The 22057-nt window shown below is 50.2% G+C and overlaps 1 protein-coding gene across 3 annotated transcripts in view; it reads left to right on the top strand.

Annotated features, from left to right (window-relative positions):
* Positions 1–22057, top strand: part of SMARCA2 (SWI/SNF related BAF chromatin remodeling complex subunit ATPase 2) — a 1761756-nt gene that overhangs the window by 1101428 nt on the left and 638271 nt on the right. The window lies entirely within an intron of this gene.

The following is a 22057-nucleotide window of genomic DNA, read 5'->3' as shown; positions in this document are numbered from 1 at the left end:
TCACTTTGCCCACCTTCTTTCCGCATCCGTCGAAAGAGGAAGAGAGGCTCCACTGTCTGGACCCAAAACGGGCGCTTACATTCTACCTGAACCGCACTCAACAGTTCCGGGTGGATGACCAGCTCTTTGTTGGCTACGTGGGAGCCAAGAAAGGTCGGGCCATGCACAAGCGGACCATCTCTCGGTGGGTCGTTCTGTGCATTAGGCTTGTTATTCTTTGGCTAAAAAGAAGCCTCCAGTGGGGCTGCGCGCTCATTCCACCAGTGCGACGGCAGCCACTACTGCTTTGGGACAGGGAGTTCCCTTGCATGACATCTGTCGGGCAGCTATGTGGGCCTCGCTGCACACGTTTACCAAGCATTATTGCCTGAACAGCCAAGTCCGGAGAGACTGTTTCTTTGGCCGTTCTGTTCTCCAGGATTTTCTGGTGTGATCTTGGTTCGCAGACCCACCACCGGGGTTGGTATTGCTAGGGTATCTATTCTAAGGTAAGGAATCTATCACTACATGTTTCTTTCAGATGCAGAAGTTACTTACCTTCGGTAATGATATATCTGTAAGAAACATTAGTAGTGATAGATTCCTTACCGCCCCACCCATCCTCCCCGTTCTGCGAACTGATTTCTAGGGTTAAGATCATCCCTTTCAGGGCCCTAGTTTCATGGCACCAGTGGTCTGTTTCTTGCATTGCTCTGCGTTCCTGGCGCGGAAAGTCTTGTACAGAACTGACGTCAGCGCGCGTGGGCTCGTCTAAGTAGCTCCAGCTGCGTCATCTCGGCTCCGACGACGCACGCGGAGCCGCATGACAACGCCTACCAATGCGCAGGGGTAAAGCTGACGAAAACGTTCCGGATCCAGTCTGAAGCTCGGGGGTAGTTCTAATGTTTCTTACAGATATATCGTTACCGAAGGTAAGTAACTTAAGCTTTAGGTGGGGTAGCATATGCCTGCCGATATATTTAAAATGTAATAATTTATGGCGGTGGTTGAGGGATATCAATCATATTTGTGTGCAGCATTTATTCCATTGTGAGTCTGTTAGTGGGTGTCCTAGATCCTGTTCCCAGGCAGCACAAACCTTGGCATTCCGAGTATGGAGCAGGGCCAGGCTGGTGTGGTAGAGTTTAGAAATTAAATGGCCACCTCCAGAGTCCTTAATAATCAATTTTAGAGGTGAAATGTCATCTGCTTCAATGGGGTAGCTGGGGATCTGGGATTTAAGTGCTCCCTGCAGCCATCTCAGCACAAAGTGGTCCAACAGGAGGGCGGTTTGGAAGTGCACATCCTCCGTAAGCAAGAACACATGTCTGTCGGGGTCACCGATTGTGCTCAGGGAGTATCTAGAAATAGTGCGCTTGACCTAAGCGTTTTGTGTGATGGGCAACCAGAAGTTGGCGGCTAGAGGAATAGCTGAGGAATACAGTCGGTGGCCTACTGTCATTTGGATTAGCCACTTTCATGCCGAGCTGGTTGTGGACACCGTTTGAATATTGTGCGGGTAACGCACCAGTCTAGGCGGCAGCAGTGCTGCCAACGGTACTCGGGCGACCAGGTCAACCTCGTGCTTAGTGTAGGGTATTCGAGTATCGGGGTGATACCAGTGGCGGACGAAGCTACATTGTGCCACTAGATAGTAGAGGTGAAAGTTAAGGACTCAAAAGCCACGCGCTCATAAAGAAGGACCATTGTGTCCCAACCGATTCTCGGCTGTTTGCCCCCCAAGGTAAGGCGTGTAAGAGTGGTCCAGAGTGTCACAAAAAATGTCAGCGGGATAGGAATGTTGTGAAATAGGTACAAAAGTGATGCAAGACCACCATTTTGATAATGGTTATTCAGCCCGCCATGGAAAGAGGGAGTTTAAGCCAGTGTTCTACTCGGGTGTGCAACTTGTCGTGTGCTGGTCCATAATTGAGGCGTATCACCTGTTCCATGTCACTTTGGATATGTATACCCAGGTATTTATTTCAGGTTTCGCACCATACCAGAGGAACTTTTCTCTCTTTCCTGCTTGCAGCTGTTGTCGGGGGAATACCTCAGACTTACCCTAATTTATATGTAGTCCTGAGAGAAATCCATATTGGATTATTTCCCACAGGACGGGTGCAATGTTTTCGCTCCGGTGCCACACACAAAGAATGATATCATCAGCTTAAAGTGTAGGGGGTGACGGGGGCAATCCTGTCTTGTTCCCCTTAAGAGGGGAAAAGGGGCGGTCAGTGTCCCCTTAAGGCGAATGCGGGCTATCAGTTGTGTGTTCAGTAGTGTATTAAGGGCTGCGAGACCCAGGTGAAGGCCCATTTTACACAGCATGGCATGCAAGAAAAGCCATTCCAGTGAGTCAAATGCTATTTCGACATCTAATAGCACCGCAGCTGCTGGCACGGTGGGGGATATTCCATTGAGTACCGCGAAGAGGGTACGCAGTTTCAGAGCTATGGATCTATGCAGGACAAACCCCGATTGAACCGGGGATATGATTTGATCCATTAGGAGAGAGGCTATAATTGTTGCTACTATTTTGTTGTCAAAGTTTAACAACGAAAGTGGCCCATAAGAACCCCATTGATGCTGGTCTTTCCCTGGTTCAGGAAGTAGTGTTATCACTGCTTCCCGAAGCATGGGTTGAAGAATGCCGTTTTCCAATGCCTCCCGATAGAGTTCCAGGAGATGTGTGGCAAGCAGGTGTTTATACATTTTGTAGAAGATTCCGGAAAACCCATTGAAGGCCTGCGTCTTCGATACAGCCATAGCTTCTATTGCTTGGATTAATTCTTCCACTGTGACTGGTTCCCTGAGGAACTGTTGGTGCATGGAGCTCAGCCACACCATGGCGCTCTCCTCCAAACATCTTGTTCTATCAGTGGATTCCTCAGTAACACGTGAGGTGTATAAATCAGTGTAGTAGGTTAGTATTTCGCCCTGGATACCAATTGCATCTGTAACATAGGTGCCATCCGATTGTCGAAGACTAGTTTAGTAAGATTGGCCCTTGAGAGGTTGCAGCAGCCTAGCCAGTGTGCAAACACGTCATTCACCCTCCCCATACTTCCTAGCCGGCACGTATTTTCCCAAGTAATGGGTTTCTCTCTCACCAGCTTCACGGAATTCGGCCATCAGTGACTCCCGGTGATGTCAGTTTGCTGGGGGGTAGATGCATATCTTGTAAGAAAGCAATGTCAACCTGGTGTTGCCGCAGGTAATGTAATTACTTGCTTGTCTTTCCGTCATTTGTTCAGTCCCAATATGTTCCAAGTCGCTAGCGTAATGTCCGCGAAGAACGAGTATAATGAATGTTTCTAAAATAAATAATGCGGTACCATCAGTGACCGAAAAATCCAACACCTTGAAAATATAACCATTGCTTAACAAATTCCCCCTCCCCATTCCCGGTTCCGTCCCTCCGGGGACGATCCAACCCCGTACAGAATCACCACAAACAACAACTCTTACAACACAGAGTGAAACCAAATCAGCTGTGTATGTACTACACTTGGGTGGTGGCAACGCTACGACATGTCCCCACCTCCTGTAGGACGAAAAATTACTTATAAACAATGTAATTGCCATATACTAAAATTGTATGAGCTCATGCATTTGAGAGGTAGTCAACATAAGCTTGCAATGTGCATGGATCTTGTGCACGCTAACTGCATGTTTAATTTATTTTAGGTCCGGTGAAATCAGCCTGGAGAAAAAAATATCTGCACTAGCGCCAGTCTGTGTGATCGGCGGTGACCTCTCTGGTGATTCACGCCGTTGTGCTGTGCGCTTCTCAGAGTCCTGCATGTCCGCCGAGCTATCAAACTAACGCAGGTTGCCATTGACCTCCACTCCGAGATGGACGGGATAGATCATCCCATACCGAAGTCCCAGGTTACATAGCATGGCTTTAACTCCTGTGTATTTGCGGCTGGCTTTGTGGACTATGGAAGTAAAATCCAGGAACAGTGAAATAGAGGAGCCCTGCCAGTTGAGCAGCCATCTTTCTCTTGCCAGACGTAGGGCTGTGTCCCTGTCCCAGAAATTTAGGAGGCAATCGATGAGCGGGCTTGGTGGGGAACCAGGGTTCAGGTGCAGCCCAAGTGAGCTGCTAGCCCTCTCGACCGCAAACATTTAAGTGAAAGAGTCTTGTTCTGGTCCAGGCGGCCAGTGTTCGTGGTTTCCGGGATCCCCTGGTTGTCACATCTGCTCCTGGCCTCCAAGTCCTCGTTCTTCATTGCTACCATCTTCATAAGTCTTTGCATGTGGTCAAGCTTCTTGTCCGAATGGGTCACCACATCCTCCAAGTCTGAGATACTACCTCCCCTGTGTCGAGTTTCCGCTCATCTAGCCGTTTATCTAGGGTGTCAAAGCCACTGTCTAGTGCTCTAAAGCCCACTGGCAGCTCCGTCATTAAAGCATCCATGCCAGCAGATTCCACAGCAGAAGCGTTCAAGATGGTGCCACCTTCCGCCATTGTCAGGCCCAGGCCAGCCCCAAGAGTCATGGTTTTATTGAAGGTTATGAAATACGGGATGAACCTGCACACCGTTAAGGATAACTGTATCACTATGATGTGAATGTAATAACAATTGAACTCTGTGAAAAGTGTGCAGTCATGTGTAGGGGTTGTAGCCCTGACCCCTGTGTCGACTAAATGCAAAAAGAAAGGAATGGGATTCCCCAAACCTACATGACGCACAGCTATGGACTGCAAATGGTCTCAAACAAGTTTTAATTTTCACATAAATGAATTAAACAGAAATATACATGTAATCATTTCATGTGTGGTTGTCTCGATAAATGGCAACACAATTAGTCAATGAACAAAACTTTTACGATTTATGATTATGCACAGATAATCTTTCTATGTGATCCTTTGGATCCGCAAATAACAAACCATAGAGAAAACAAGCTGAATCTTCTGAATCTTATCTGTGCATAATCATAAATCGTAAAAGTTTTGTTCATTGACTAATTGTGTTGCCATTTATCGAGACAACCACACATGAAATGATTACATGTATATTTCTGTTTAATTCATTTATGTGAAAATTAAAACTTGTTTGAGACCATTTGCAGTCCATAGCTGTGCGTCATGTAGGTTTGGGGAATCCCATTCCTTTATTGAAGGTTAGCCAGCGCTGTTTCGGATCGCCGCGAACCATAGCCCACCAAAATGTAGGGTGCTATATTAATCTGCCCGGTTTAGATATGTGCCCAGAGCCTGCACTCTGAGCGGGGGCAGCGATACTTTACAGCTATGCCACCAGAGAGTTACTGCCAGGAGAGCAAGGAAAGCTCCCGCCGCACAGCTCAAAGGCCAGTGTATGGGCAGGTCCTTATTGGGGGTGCAGACGAGATAGCGGGAGGCACAGCACCAACAAATTGTAGGGGGTCAAAAGCGAGGTTCCCCGTAGGGCTGCCAGCAAAGGGTTTGTACCTATGTGAAGTAGGTGCAGGTAAAAGGCAGGAAGGATGGTGTTCACAATGGGGTGCCCAGGCAGTGCTCAGGCACGCTGCCTCTTCCTTTTCACCCACCTCCGCAAGGGCCGGTAGCCACGCTGTGTGGCGGGGGGCAGCAAGCCAGAAGTCAGGACTGGCGATCATGCTGCTATCCCCATTCCTCACCAGATCTGGCACCTCCTGGTTTTCCAATGCCCAGGGGCCCAAAGTTTTGCACGCAGGTGGTGCTTCAGTAGGGTCGGGCCGTTGGCTTGTCACTGCAGTCTTTTTAGAGGTACTGGCAAATAACCCAGTCCCTTCAGGCCATCACACCCCCCAGGACTGAGCCCGCAGCCTGCAGGCGGACAAGATGGCTTGTGCATGGGGGGAGGAGGCACACACGCTGTACTGGGCTGGTGCAGCGGCCGGCCCCCCAGGCTCACCCACGGTCCCTGTCACCACAGGGCCTCGGGGGAGCAGGGGGGAGCGTAGCTTGATTCTTCACGTGTCCGTTTCAGGTGCGGCCTCCAGTGGGCCCCACTCCTTCCCCCACAGGTACAATCAGGATCCAACTATACGCCCAACAGTCCGGGTGCCACTCCACGTAGCCTCCCCGGGCACGCCACAGCTGTCAGCTATGAGCCGCTGTTGGGTTCGCTGTCTTACCTGGGTGGGCCTCCAGAGTGGCGGATCCTGTAAAAGTTATACCTCCCGGCTGAGGCAAAGCCCTATCAGCATCAGCAAGGCGGCTGGTTGATTGGCCTTGGCGCCATTCGTGTCGCTTCTCTCCACAGCAGGGCGTCCTCCGTGCAGCGCAGGCAGGTACAGGCGATTTCCCAGTAAGGATGCTAGTGTATTAATGTGCATATGGCCAGGATTATGAGAAGGCCAAAGGAGCTACTCGGCCATCACGTTCGGCAGCTTGCCACACCCCCACTCTCTTCATGCTTGGAAATTCATTTCCTGCCGGAGGAAGAACAATTTGGTTCGAGGCTTGGCCGCCATGTCACTGAGATATTTCTTTTTAGTGCCATGGACAACAAGCATTTGCAATGCAATAGGTCTCGCATTTGCGAGAGTTTAAACTATTGGCATTGTAAATGACCATGCCTTTTATTGATATGTTTTGATAATTAACACATAAATAAAAGGCATTGTCATGTATAATGCCAATAGCTCAAACTCTTGTAAATGCGAGACCTATGCAATGAAGCGGCCTCCATTGTACCGGGCTGCTTAGAAAGTGAACAAGCGCATGGCGTGATGAATGTTGCAGGAAAGCATGTTGTGCTTGCAGTAGGAGAAACTACGTAAAGAAAATATTGCTTACAGACTAAAAAAGACTCACCGTGTAACAGCCAAAGTAAAAGGGCCAGTCCTCATCGGAGGTTATGAATGAAGACAAGGCAGTACTAAGGAGAGACTAACAAGCCTATTAGCGAATCAGAAGCCAGCATTTACGAAGGACAATGACACACGCCAATGACAAATATTGGGCGGAGAGTGAACGTGGCTTCTATTCCATACTCCAATACAGCATGGTTCGCAGAGCAGCGCATGCGCTACCTAGGCTCGACCTGAAAAATGCTTGAGGGCAGGCAGTGGTTCATCTATTTTGTGTAAATTCTGCTTGATTTATAGATAGTCTTTGACACGGTCATCCACCACACCCTGCTGGCAAGACTAGCGTCTTTGGAAGTGGATGGTACTGTGTTACAATGGATAAAATCTTACCTGCAAGACCAATATCAGGCGGTTGCTTTTACCACCTTATCGATAGGACTTCAGATGTATTAAACATGGAGTTCCACAAGGTTCGGCACTCTGATATTGTTTAGCATGTATATGAAGCCATTAATCTCTTTGATAAATTGATCATGTCCCTTAATATCAATCGGCAGAATGTAGTAAATACTTTTAGGTCCTGCATGATAGATAGTGTGAGGTGTATAAATACAAATTCCCTTAAATTAAAAGGGAATAAGACAGGATTCCTCTGCTGCTCAGCAAATAAAGCTCTAATACCCCTACCCCCCAATTTCTGCCCAATACCTACAGAGATAGAGTTGTGTCCCTTGGAGAGTTGCGTCCCTCCAAAGCTGTACATAATCTTAGTCACCTTAGACCAGAGGTCTTCAAACGTTTGGATGCCGAGACCCCCCTGTCAACATTTTGAGGCGTAAGGACCCCCTCCTGACAAAAAATTCGAAACCTGTAGGCAGGGCTACTGGAATTATGAGGCAGGTGAGGACCAAATTACGCGACAGGTTTGACTAAATTGCGTGGGATGAAAATGTAAATAAGGTTATGTGATGCAGCGTATTTTGGGATAGCATTGCTTCATTATTTTGACATTTTTTACACATAGTAACACTAAGGAAACATTTCACCCAATCAGTACCCATTTATAACCAAAATACAGCAATTATCATCAGAAACATTTCTAGTCAACCTTTGTGAAGGGCCTTCCACTCTCCAGGAATACGTGCTGCCACATTAGAAGCTAACCCTGCCCTGACCGGGAGAAGCAGGGGTCCCTTAAAACCCTGGCGGTTTTGTGCCCATGCAGCTTTCCTCTCACCCCCTCCCTTCCATCCCTCTCTCCTCTCCTAACCCCGGATCCCTCTCTCACTTTGCAGGCCATTTTCTTTCACCCCTTTTTACAGCTTCTGAACTCTCCCCATTCAACCTCTCACTTCACCTTTAATCACCTCTTGCCATTCTGTCTTTTCACTGCCCTCATCTCGAACAGTCTCTCGCATTTATCTCATGGCCTCTCTGGTCCTGTCACCTCCCGTGCCCCTCAGCACTTCTCATTCACCTCGTCTCTCCATTCAAATTTTTGTCTATTTGTATCTTACACCTCTCCAGTCCCCCCATTCATCTTTCACATCTCCCCTTTGTTCTAACAGAAGCCCCCACCTTTGGCTCACACTCACTTCTTGCGTGTTCACACTTCTCTTTGGCAATTCACATTTCTCCTCATCCCTGACCTCTTCAATCAAATTCTCTCACTCCCTTGCTGTCCTCTCTCATCCTCTCATCTCTCCTCACCAAGCATACGGGTCAGACCCGTATGCTCCTCTCGACATGTGCCACTCTGCTTATTGTTCCCTAATTCAAGAAGGCATGAGTTGTCTGTCTTGCTGCTTTGATGCAGGCCGCGCAGTTATGGAACGTGCACCCTCCTTTGCTTCGCTCCACCAAGAATCTATTATTCTTTAGGAAGATATAAAAACCTTTCTCAATGCTCTGTAGGTTACCCCATTTGGCTGGTTCTCCTTCCCCTTCTGTGTGTTTCTCATTTGCCTTCAGTCAGCAGATGGCTATTACCCCCAGGACACCTTTTGGTAACAGTAGCGTACTACAAATATAAATAATAATAGGCAGAAGCAGGGGAGTCACTAGACCAGAACTTCGGAGGGGGGTGCTAACACTCCCAGCCAGGGCTGGTCCTAACACTGGTCTCACACCGTGCAACAGTGTTTTTTGATGCCCCACCCCCGTTTCCGCCTTCTCCATGAATTCCTTCACTGCCACTCACCAACAATGCACCTCATCTCTCTATAGCACCTTTCTGACAAACATTTAATTTTTTTAAAGCGCTACTCATAGTTTACTCCCACTCATTTCTGTGATCTGCATGGTACATGTTCAATGTAGCACTATGTGGGTGACAAGAGTGCCCATGTGAGTGCGCGGTGAGCGATGCAACAGTGTGAGAGTAGGACAAGAGGAGTGACTGCAGGGTGAGTGAGGTGGCGTATGAATTTACGTGCGGATGCAAGTTCAGAATGGGATGAATGAATGTATGATTACTGATGGGCTTGTTTGAGTGAGTTGCATATTGAGCAGTGAGGGGCCCAGGAAGCTCTGCACAAGGGAATAAAGGCTCTGCCATATTTCTTTTAGGTAGAGAGGTGCACTCTGTGATAGTTTACAGTAAACCCCATGGGGCAGATTTACAAGCCCCTTGCACCACCGTTGCATCGCGTAGTGTGTCGCATAGGCGGCGCAACCTGCTGAGTGATATTTACAAGCACACGTAAAGCTTTACCTTTGCTTGTAAATATCGCCCGGTGTTCCTGTGGGTGATCCCATGCAACACCCATGTCCTCTGATGCATTACCAGATTTACGAGCAATCGTAAATCTGGAAATGCGTCAGAATGCATCTGAAAGAAACACGTTAGATAGATTCCTCACCTTAGAATATCCCCAGGCGTCAGACTGGATCCGGAAGATTTTTCGTCAGCAATACCCCTTGCGCGTCGCTAGGCGTCGTCTGCGGCTCCGCGTCCGTCGTCGGCGTCGTGCGCCGGAATGACGTCGTCGGAGTACTTAGACGCCGCCCTCGCGCGCTGACGTCAGTTCTTCTTTTTTCCGCACCAGTAAGCACCGATCCGGGAGAGCTACCCCTTTAGTCAATTTTTGACTAACTTTTTCGACTCTTTTTGGTCACTTCTCGACTCTGGTGCCGGTAGGATGCCTGGTTTCAAGGCCTGCGACGACTATCACCAACTGATGTCGGTGACCGATCATCACCGCCGGTGCCTGTACTGCTTGGGCCTCGACCACGACGCGGCGTCGTGCTCCGATTGTATGGCCCTGACCTCGAAAGCTAGGCGGGAGCGGTCCCGCAAGCTTCTCGAGCTTCGCCACTCGGCTCCGCGCCGCTCTCGATCCCGGTCCAGGACGAGGTCCAAGGATCGGTCGCGGAGCCGCACTCGACATCGTCACTCGTCTGGCTCGAAGTCTTCGAGTAAGTCGAGGCACTCCAAGAAGTCCAAGAGGCGACACCGCTCTTCGGACTCCCCTCGCCGGTCACGCGACTCGGCCGAGGGTCCGGGTGGTTGCACCCCCGCGGCTCCACAGGAGCCGCAGGCGCCGCGCAAGTCCCCATACCCGACAGTCCCTGGGACTGACGCGACGCCGGCGGAGGTCAGTGCCTTCCTCTCGGCCATGAGGAGCCTGGCCCCGCCGTCGACGCCCGCTGGCGCGCCTTCGGGCCCCGCGGACTCGACTGGGCGACCTCGCGTGCCGGCGGCTCCGGCCCCGGTGCCGGCGGAGGCTCCGGCCCCGACGCCGTCGGAGGCTCCGGCCCCGACGCCGCAGATCCCCGGGGGGCCCGAGCCTGGGCCCCCGTCGACTCCGGTCGACCTCGTTACGCCTCCTCCGCCGGCGCCGACACCGATACCACCCCCGACGCCGGCTCCGGTCGACGTCGATCCCCGGTTCAGCCCCTGTCCGGTCCCGACGCCGATGCGGCGCCGCCCGACGCCGCATCCAACGCCGCTAGAGACACATATTGTCTATCGACCGGCTCCGATCATTCCTCCTGTTTACCAGGAATTGGATGACGGGGGCGAATGGGAGGGGTCTGACGACCCTATGGCCTTTCAGGGCCAACTTGCACAGGACTGGGCAGATGAACTGGGGGAGGCCAGTGGTTTGGATACCTCACCGGACACTGGAAACATCTCTCCTCCGACTGTGGCTTCGGAGGAGGGTGCAGCTTTTTCTGTGGTGCTGCGCAAGGCGGCCGAAGCCCTTGGGCTTGAGCTGCCTGCCGTGGCTGTGAGGACTAACATCCTCACTGAGGTGCTTCAGTCTGCCGCATGCTCCACTGAGCCTCTGCTGCAATTCAATGAGGCCCTCACTGACGTTCTGCAGGGCACCTGGTCCAAGCCCTCCACAGTCCCTCCTGTGGATAGGAACGTTGCCAAGCGCCACCGCCCTGCTCCGGGCGACCCCAGTTTTCTGTCCCAACACCCCACCCCCGAGAGTCTGGTTATCCAGGCCTCTACCTCCCAATCCTCCTTCCCGTCCGCTCCTCCGGACCGGGATTCCAAGAGACTGAAACAGTTTGGTAAGAAGCTGTTCTCCTCGCTCAGTTTGGGCCTGCGGTCTTTGAACACCGCCTGTCTCTTGGACCGTTATTCCCACTCTCTGTGGGATGCGGTGGAGGACGTGCTGCCACTGTGCCCGGAGGAGGCCCGGGCGCGGCTTTCCTCGGCTCTGGCCGATGGGAGAGATGCAGCGCGCCATGCAATCCGATGTGGACTCGACACTACGGACTCGCTGGGTAGGGCGATTTCTACCACGGTGGCGCTTCGACGTCACGCCTGGCTGCGGTCCATGTCCTTTTGAGGGGATGTCCAGAGCACCCTCATGGACATGCCTTTTGATGGCGCTCGCCTTTTTGGTGAGAAAGCGGACAGTGCGCTGGCTCGCTTCAAGGACTCCCGGGCTACGGCCACGTCCTTGGGCCTCTCGGCCCCGCGGCCACAAAATTCCGCTTTTCGCTCCTTTCGTGGCCAAGGAAGGGGCACCTCCTTACGTCCGCCTAGCCACCGGCCGCAGAACCAGCCTGCACGCGGTCGCAGACGTGGTTTCCGCCGAGGCGGTACTGGAGGACGACGCGGTCAGTCCACATCCATCCAGGCAGCATCCGCCTCAAAGCCTTCCTAGTCCGAGCTTTCAGGCCCATTCCACGCCAGTGGGAGGCCGGGTTCGCCATCACCTGCTCCACTGGCGTACCATTACTTCGGACAGGTGGGTGCTTCAAATCGTCCGTAGGGGCTACTCCCTCCCCTTCGAGACGACCCCTCCAGCCATGCCACTGCAGCACCACCGTATCTCGGAGGATCATTTGAATCTTCTGCGAGAGGAAGTTTCGGCCCTCTTGGCCAAAGAGGCTGTCGAGCGCGTTCCGAGCCCAGAAGTAGGTCGTGGTTGTTATTCCCACTACTTTCTGGTTCCCAAGAAGGGCAAGGGGGGCCTACGCCCTATCTTGGACCTCCGGAACGTCAATGCCTTCCTCCGGAAGGAACGGTTCAAAATGTTAACTTTGGCTCAGGTTCTAGCTGCCCTCGACCCTGGAGACTGGATGGTAGCGTTGGACTTGCAGGACGCATATTTCCACATCCCCGTCCTGCCGGCCCACCGGCGTTACCTGCGGTTCACGGTGGGTCAGGAGCACTTTCAGTTCACCGTGCTCCCCTTCGGCCTTACCAGTGCCCCTCGGGTGTTCACGAAAGTGATGGCGGTGGTCGCAGCTCATCTGCGCAGATCAGGGGTTCCAGTCTTCCCCTATCTCGACGACTGGTTGTTGAAGGCGGGCTCGCCCCAGGCAGTCGTCTCCCACCTCCAGACTACGGCGGATCTCCTGCATTTGCTGGGTTTTTCCATCAACGTGCCGAAGTCACACCTGAGCCCCTCTCAGAAGCTCCTTTTCATCGGAGCGGTTCTCAATTCGGCGCAGTTCCGGGTTCATCCCCCGGAACAGCGGGTCCGGGATATACAGGCCTTGATTCCCATCTTTCGGCCTCTATCCTGGGTTTCGGTCAGGCTAGTGTTGCGGCTTCTGGAACTGATGGCCTCCTGCATCCTACTAGTGCATCACGCCAGGCGGCGCATGCGGGCTCTGCAGTGGGACCTGAAGTTTCATTGGGCCCAGCATCACGGCAACCTGTCCGACCATGTCTTGATCTCGGAGGGCACTGCACAGCAGTTGCAGTGGTGGCTCACGGACCGCGATTGGGTCACGGGCAAGAGCCTCTCCCTACCCCTACCGGAGCATGTCGTAGTGACGGATGCGTCCCTCCTGGGATGGGGTGGCCATATGGGAGAGGCGGAGATCAGAGGCCTCTGGTCTCCGGCGGAGTCTCGCCTCCACATCAACTTGTTGGAGCTGAGAGCGATCCGACTTGCACTGAAAGCCTTCCTGTGAGAAGTTGGCCTGATGTATGATGTCACTAGTTCTAGTGTACACCTTATATCAGTCCAAATACCCTTATGGTGATTGGTTGTAAAGTCAACCTTATAGACCAGCTATCCTAGTGGTAGCATGGACAAGAGCAGTCTTAGGCTAAACTCTGAATGGCATGTGAAGCCAGCTGTGATACCATATATAATCCCTTGAATACCAAATGAACAGATATATATATAAAGCAGCTAGAGAGTCGAGACTCGGAAACTAGACCCTAGGATAGTCACTACCCTTGTGAGCACCGAAGTACCCAAGTTACCTAGCCCACAGGCTGCGGGTGCATAGGTGTGAACTTGCGTCGGGTTTCGTCGTGGACTTCTATGGATGCCTGAAGGAAAGATGCTGACAGGCAGTCAGTGAAGAGTGTCCGGTGGATCCCAAGGCTGGGATCAAGAAGAGAGGAGACCTGCAAGCAGAAGGGACAGAGTCAAGGTCACTAGCCAGTGACCACGTGGAACCAGGAAGGAACCAGGCGATGTCGTGAAGATTGCAGGTGAAGGTGAAGCTTGTCGCTGCAGCCACGAGGACCAGGGAACATCGAGGATGACCAGGACCAGGAGGCGAGCTGTCCCACGAAGGCTCTTGCTGTCGGCGGCGTCGAAGTTGGACTAGGACTCACCAAGCCTTGGCAAGCGGAACCCACGAAGAACGGAGGACTTGCTTCTGGTGCAGACCAGGAAGGTCTGGGGTGCTTCTCTTTTTCAAAGAAGCAGAAGCCAGTCTGGAGGAGCCAAACCAGCGGTGAAGATTTCAGGATGCGCCGTCACAAAGGCCACTAGCCAGCGGGCAAGCAACCGGACAGACGCGGCAAGCAGGAAAATGCAGAAGGGCCCCACGCAGGACTCGTGGAGTGTGGGGGGCTGGTCTTCGGTGCAGATGGTGCTTGGGGGTGGGGCTTCTCAATCCCCGGTGCACAACTTCGAGGGTGCCTCAGAAGCTGCGCTTAAAGATACTAGCCAATTTTCCCAGGTAGCCGGTCCCACGTCGCCTCCACGGATCTCAGCTCTGCTGTGGATGTGGATCAGGGTCGGAGAAGTCTGGAATTCAAGGCTCTGGTCGGGCTCTGCAGTCGGTCCCTCGTAGAACTGGAGCAAAGCAAAGGGTAGTCTCTTGATGGTGCCTGTTTGCACAGGGTAGCCACTCCTTGGCCACAAGGGAGATTCTTCAGTCTTCTTCTTTCGTCGAATGTCGAAGGTCCAGAGTTTCTGTTCAAGTTGCAGGTTCAGGATAATCTAAAGTCGTGAGGCCCAACTCCCACTCTTATACTAATCTGGGGGGCTGGGATACCTGCTAGGTCACGCCTTATGGGTGGGACCTGGGAGGGGGTGGTTACACCCACTTCCCTTTGTCCAGTTTCGCGCCAGAGCTGGGGCTGGAGTGCCCCAGCGCCGGTTTGAACTGGACTATGCAAGGAACACCTTGTGTGCCCCAGGCATGTCTCATTCCTTTCAGCCCACCCTGCCCCAATACACTAAAGGCTGTCTGGGGAGGTGCTAGCACCTCCCCAAGCAGGAAACCTATTGTCTAGGCCTCCCTGGCTGGGATCACTCCCAGCAGCAGGAGGTCAGACTTGTGTCGTGGCAGCAGCATCCATTTTGCGATGCTGAGGCTTTGGTCAGAGGCTAACAGTAAAGTATGATTTCAACATGTCTTTCCCTCTAGAAGGGGGGAATAATATCCTCATGTCCAGAAATGGTATGGGGGTATTATTCCACAGTGTTAGACACCTTACACGACATGTTTTGATAAAGTGAAACCATAGTTACCATAACCGTTTAAGATTATAAGGCAGTTTAAGAGTATATGGTAGGCTATATCATAGAACAGCTATAAGGACATGGTTCCGAAAGCTGCAGACAGGCTCAGCTCATGCTAGAGCACCATCTCACATGTTACCAAGCACTCTGCCTCCAGGATTGTTAAGGCCTGCCATAGGAGTGGCTGATAGGTACACATGTGTCTATATGTAAGTTAGGTATAGGAATACTACACCTAAGCAAGGGGTGATTACACGACCTTGCCCCAGCTGAGTGATCAGCCAGTTGTGTCAAAATGGAAGGCCAGGCCAGGGGTGGCATAATACATGCTGCAGCCCCTGGTAGACCTAGGGTACACCTATGCCCTGGGTACCTAGGGTACACTGTACAGGGGCCAATAAGGTGATCCTATCCAAATGGGTTATGCACCTAAAGTACATAGTATCAATTCAGAGAGAGAACAGCAGGGCTGTGGGTCTGATTAGCAGGCCCACAGCCACATCTAAGTCGAAAACCAGTAAAGCAAAAGCAAAAAGTGGGGGTGAACATAGAAAGCAGACCCTACTCTCCTACACTTCCTTCCCTCTGTCTGTGGAAGTGTCGTGCAGGTGTTCATGGACAACACCACCGCCATGTGGTATTGCAACAAACAGGGCGGGGTGGGGTCGTGGACCCTTTGTCAGGAGGCTCTGCGCCTCTGGACATGGCTGGAACACCAGGGCATCACCCTGGTGGTTCAACATCTGGCGGGCTCTCTGAACGCCAGAGCAGACGAACTCAGCCGCCGGTGCATGATGGATCACGAATGGCGTCTGAACTCCGAGGTGGCGCAAGGTCTCTTTCAGCAGTGGGGAGAGCCTTGGTTAGATCTATTCGCCACCGATGAGAACGCGCAATGTCAGCAGTTCTGCGCGTTGGAATTTCCAAGGCGGCACTCGCTCGGCGACGCTTTTCGTCGCGAGTGGAGTTGCGGTCTGTTGTACGCCTTTCCGCCTATACCACTTCTGCCCAGAGTGCTGAAGAAGATCAGACGCGACCGGGCCAAAGTCATCTTGGTGGCTCTGGATTGGGCACGAAGGTACTGGTATCCCGAGCTACTCAGTATGTTGACCGATCCTCCGATACGTCTGCCCCTTCGGGAGGATCTTCTGTCGCAGCAGCAGGGGACGGTCCTCTACCCGAACCTGTCCAGCCTCCACCTCCATGCGTGGAGATTGAGCGGCGACAGTTGATGCCATTTGACTTGCCTCCTGAAGTCTGTGATATCATTCTGGCAGCCAGGCATCCCTCCACAAAGATGGTATACGCCTGCCGGTGGAACAAATTTTTGGCATGGTGCACAGCAAAGGCTGTGGATCCCCTTTCCGCCCCTCTTTCTGAGGTTCTCCTCTTTCTTCTTTCTTTGGCCCGGCAGGGCTCTGCCCTGGGCACCTTGAAAGGTTATCTTGCTGCCCTCTCTGCCTTCTTACGGCTTCCTGATCAGCCCTCTCTTTTCAAGTCCCCTGTAGTGTCACGCTTTCTTAAAGGCATTACTCACACGTTCCCTCCTGTCCCTTTCGTAATGCCTCAGTGGGACTTGAATCTTGTCTTGACATTCCTGATGTGCGCTCCCTTTGAGCCTCTTCACAATTGTCCTCTTCGTCTTCTAACTCTTAAGACTGCTTTCCTGGTAGCCATCACCTCGGCTAGACGGGTGAGTGAGCTCCAGGCTCTATCGTCCAAGCCTCCTTTTCTATCTGTTCATCCGGACAAGGTTGTCCTTCGGCCTCGTCCTTCCTTTCTACCGTAAGTGGTGACACCCTTTCATCTTGGGCAATCTGTCACCTTGCCCACCTTCTTTCCGCCTCCGCATCCTTCCAAAGAGGAAGAGCGGCTCCACCGTCTGGACCCAAAACGTGCGCTCTCCTTTTATTTGGACCACACAAAACCGTTCCGAGTGGACGACCAGCTTTTCGTTGGCTACGTGGGTGCAAAGAAGGGAAAAGCTGTGCACAAACGGACCATCTCCCGGTGGGTCGTTTTGTGTATAAAAATCTGTTATTCCTTGGCGAAAAAGGACCCTCCTGTTGGGCTGCGAGCCCATTCTACTCGGGCCACAGCGGCTACTACTGCTTTGGGACGGGGAGTCCCTTTGCAGGACATCTGTCAGGCGGCGATGTGGGCTTCGCTGCACACGTTTGCCAGGCACTATTGCCTAGACAGCCAAGTCCGGAGGGATGGCTTCTTTGGCCGTTCTGTCCTCCAGGACTTTCTGGTGTGATCTTGGTTCGCAGACCCACCACCGGGGTTGGTATTGCTTGGGTATCTATTCTAAGGTGAGGAATCTAACTAACGTGTTTCTTTCAGATGAACAAGTTACTTGCCTTCGGTAACGATGTATCTGTAAGAAACATTAGTTAGTTAGATTCCTCACCGACCCACCCATCCTCCCCGTTCTGCGAACTGACATCTAGGGTTAAGGCTATCCCTTTCAGGGCCCTAGAATTTTTTGGCAGCAGTGTCGGTCTCTTGCATGGTTCTGCGTTTGTGGCGCGGAAAGCTATGTACAAGAACTGACGTCAGCGCGCGAGGGCGGCGTCTAAGTACTCCGACGACGTCATTCCGGCGCACGACGACGGACTCGGAGCCGCAGACGATGCCTAGCGACGCGCAAGGGGTACTGCTGACGAAATATCTTCCGGATCCACTCTGACGCCTGGGGATATTCTAAGGTGAGGAATCTAACTAACTAATGTTTCTTACAGATACATCGTTACCGAAGGTAAGTAACTTGTTCTACACCACCCTAGGGGTGGCATTGCGAGGTGCAAATGTTTTCATTTCTCCTTGTTTCTTTCCTCTTCCAATGTGTGCTGCATTCTACAGCATGCATTGGAAGAAGAAATCACCTCAATTGATTGTTTTTGTGCTGGAAGGTGCTCCTTCCTGCACAAAACTGGACTACCATCCACTTCAACTAATAATCCGCTTTTTCACAAAGGTTTCAACACAAAGGACCAAAGAAAATGTTACTCTTGAAGGTGCTTGTCGGTAAACACCAATTATCCCACTCCTACCACCCCATCTTAAAAGATACTAGTTAAAACTGAAAACGTTGAGGTGCATTGTAACTTCAGTACAATGATGTTGTGAGGTTTTGCCAATGCAAGAGAACATTGGTTCAATTTTTCCAGTACTAAAATAAGATAAGTTTATCTGCAAACTTTCAAAATCTATATTAAAATAGAATATTGACCGTTTTGAACAGAGACATACCTATGATCCTCCAGGATTGCTCAAGCCCTTGCATTTACCAGTGCCCCCCACTCCTCAGCAGTACATTAAGCCGTTCATGAAAACCAGATAGAGAATTTTTGAACGAGTTTGATAAAGTTTTTTTCTACTTTAATCATGTTCTACATTTTGCATTCAATGAGAATGTAGATCTTTTTGTTTATCTCTACACACTACTTCTATCATGGCTCCTTTGTTCAGATGCCACAATTTGCTGGAAGTTGCAGGTTGTGGGAAGCGTCACTCATTTTTGTGGGGTTAGGACTTATTTTTTGTTATCATTTGACTTCGACCGAGATCAAGAGCGAGAAAGGCAGGGAAGAGAGGAGAGTAGGAAGAGACAGATAGGATAACAGTGCCGAGGAGAACGCAGGAATGAAAAGGAGCAACAAGGAGAGAGAGCAAGTGGAGGGGGGAAGGGGTGGAAGAAAGAGGCATGAGGAGGAACGAACATTAGGCAGTCTTTGTATCAAGCTATTCCGGCATTCGGCAACGATGGTGGCTGGCTCCCATTAACAAATGTGGCTTCTGCGCTTATTTTTATTTATTTATTTCTACTCATGCAGCACTGAGTGCCCCTAAATGCCCTCCAGCACATCTAAGTGGTTAAAGGAGTTTGAAATTAGTGTCAAACGTGGGCTCTGCTGAAGCTTTGTCGCAATGCAGAGGGCTCACAGATGTGACTCTTCTCTTCTGACGCCAATAAATTCAACACATTTTGAAAAACGGTTCATTTAGTCGTGCTTTTGCCTCTGATTGGATTTGGTTGTCTGGTTCAAAGCAAACACCTCGTCTCCAACCTAATTTCTGCCCATTAGATGTTTTTAAAATGAAGACATTGAGGTTTATGCTGCGTTGTTTTAAATGTGCTTTAGATGGAGGAGTTGTTATTTCCGCGTAGTGTCTGCCATGCTCTGCGTTGTGTGTGGCTGCTACTGCATGTTCTGCATTAGTTGCAGCTGGTTTGGTCTCTTAGACCAAAGTCCTCTGTCACTCAAGTCGGTGGTTAATATCATGGGGCACAGGAAATGCATTGTCTCTATCCCTGGGTCTTGAGAGGGGGAAGTGAAATTATGGGGTGTCCGTGGAATGGTAATCGCTGGCTGACAATGAAAGAGAGGAGAGGGAAGTATTAGTAGAGGAAACATTTGAAAAACTGCAAATGAATCAAGGATCAAATAAGTATCGGTGAAGAAAACGTAACCAGAGAATATGATAGAAGGATTTAGAGTACGAAACGTCAGAGTAAGTCAAGAATACAAAAAATCAGAGGTGAAGATGGGTACGGCTCATGTGGATTTAGGCAATTCATGGCGCCTCCTTGTAGAACCCAGAAAAAAACTAAGCCTCTGTAACCAGTTTACAAAGGCATGTAAATATGCAAATGGTCTTTAAAGACCTGTGAAAAACTCTGCGCCGGAGATAAGACTCCAGACACTGCCCAGCCCCCAGCAGCTCGAGTTGCACTGTAGCACCCGGGCTGAAACACAGGACAGGGGAAGAGGGGGGGGGGGGCTGAAGCCCTTGGGCTTGGGCAGAAGTGTGACTGGGAAGGCGCGACCCCCTTTGCATCGCTCCACGGCCCCCCTGGGGGTCGCGCCCCACAGTTTGAAGACCCCTGCCTTAGAAGAACATCTCTCTCATGAGAGGCATGTCGATAAGGTGGCTGGGGTCTGCTTTGCACTTCTTTGTGGCCTCAGAAAGTATTCCAGATGTTACTTATGCATGCTAAATCTTTAATTGCATGGATAATTATACTTAGTTGATTTGACTACTGTAATGGGCTTCTTCTTGGATCCCCAAACTACTTGGTTTAGAGATTGCAAAGAGTCCAGACAGCGGCTGCCAAGTTAATCTTAAATAGATCCCAAAGATCCTCAGCAGCGACTGCCCTTAGAGAACTCCATTGGTTTCTTGTGGAACAGAGGGAATTCTTTAAGTCTGTTTATCGTGTTCAGGACCCTTCAAGATAAAGTCCCTGTGATATTGCAACTTAGACTAAAATGCTATGTTCTGAGGAGGTCTCTGCAGTCTGCCACTGCAAATCTACATTCAGGTACCTAGGCTCTGAAAGTCTCGACAAGGTGGACAAGCCTTTTCAATAAAAGCTGCTCAATTGTGGAACAAGCTTCACCCCAGCCTGAGAGCGCACACAGACCTGCTGAAATTCAGGAAAGCCTTGAACACCTGGCTGTTTTCAAAGAAGTAGAAACCTGCAGAAGTATACTATTCTCTCTTCTCCCTTTAGTTAACGTATGCCTTACCACCAGGATACCTGTCTGATCACAGTGTGCCTAATAAATACTATAAATAAATAAGTTGCAGCATTTCATAGGCATAGGGCAAGTCAGCATTACAAATCTTGGGAGAAATTTCTAATCTCTTGTCCCAACTGACAGTCCCAGCATATTATCCTTTTCTAACCTAACGCTCTTTACATCATTCTTACCCAACTCAAATCTTCCAGAATATAGTCCATCCAAAAACAAGGCAGTTACAATCCTATTAGTATTTGTTATTGACATATTCAAATAAACTATATGCCGATTTGTGTAAAACCCACTATTCGAAATTTGTGTACAACAGTACTGTGTATTGTACTGGTCTTTTTTAAACAGCAAAACGAGGCAACATAGGGGTTATATTGTAAGCAGTGTCTTGATAAAATGCAGGATTCTATTGATAAATATGGGAAGATTAATGGACAGATATATAAAGAGGTTCAGTTTGAAGTAGCATTTGGCACAATGTAATAAGCTTGGACTACTGAAACTTGGGAGAACTGTATTTGGAGGTTGTTTTGCATGCTTAGTTGTTCACAGTGATCGAGTGTCATGTCACACAACGGGGGACCTGTGTGCATTTCCACTGAGTGGCTGTGATATTGGTGCCACCAGTGAGTGCATAGAATTACAATGTATAATCTCAGCAGGCAAAAAGTGAGGTTATCAGTGGTAGAGGATAGGGTTGTGTGCAGTCCTGACAAATATGGGTATCATTCTATGACATATGCTTTCTAATTGCGGTATGTTGATCCTTGAGCATTAGAAGTTTGAAGAGAGATATGGCTGAAGTAAAGTATGGCTGTATGAAAGAATGGCAATAGGGCAAGTGGAAGAACCTTTCATGCCTCATGTATTGAGGTATGTGCATGGGGTCAAAAAATGGGACTTGGAGAGGGGGGGGGTGTTTGAGCTCTGAGCATGGGTGTGTTTAGAGCTGGCTTTTTGAGCCCTGCTCCCAAGCAAGTAGCATTATCAGTGGTCAATATCAAAGGGAACCAAAGTGTATGTGGCTGACAGAAATGACTGCAGTAAGGTATATTTTGGTATCTTTCCATCCCCTCTTCCACATAGTTTCAAAGCGCTTTCCTCAGACATTATCAGTTACACGCCTTGCCAGTAAACGTTCAGAGAACAGAAGCAGAACAATTAAACAATGTCCCTATTCAACCAGCTGCATCTGCTGCAGCATTAATCTGGGCTCAAGTTTGCCTTGTGTAATGGATGAGAACATCAGTGCCATTCTTTTAAGATTTTTAGGAGGCTACGCTCCCGACAGGTCTCTCTGTATCTCTTTATTTGACATTGTATGAGATCCAACCTGTTAACTTAAAAAAAAACTAGAGAACCAAGAGGGTGTTTTTGCAATTTCACCTTGAGCAGTTGGCCTATAGGATCAAAGCCTATGGCCAACCGTATGGAGTTGTATCCGATTTATAACCCTAAGCCATAAAATACTTGGGTCAAATTCAGAAGTATCTGCCTTATGCAAAAAAAATTCATTTTAAAGCACTCCGTTATCAACTAGGAGATATCTTTAAATGATTGCAT

Source organism: Triturus cristatus, chromosome 2_1, assembly GCF_964204655.1.
Source record: "Triturus cristatus chromosome 2_1, aTriCri1.1, whole genome shotgun sequence".
Lineage (NCBI taxonomy): Eukaryota > Metazoa > Chordata > Amphibia > Caudata > Salamandridae > Triturus > Triturus cristatus.
The sequence above is the reverse complement of the archived record's forward strand: the minus strand, read 5'-3'. Positions and strand labels throughout refer to the sequence as shown.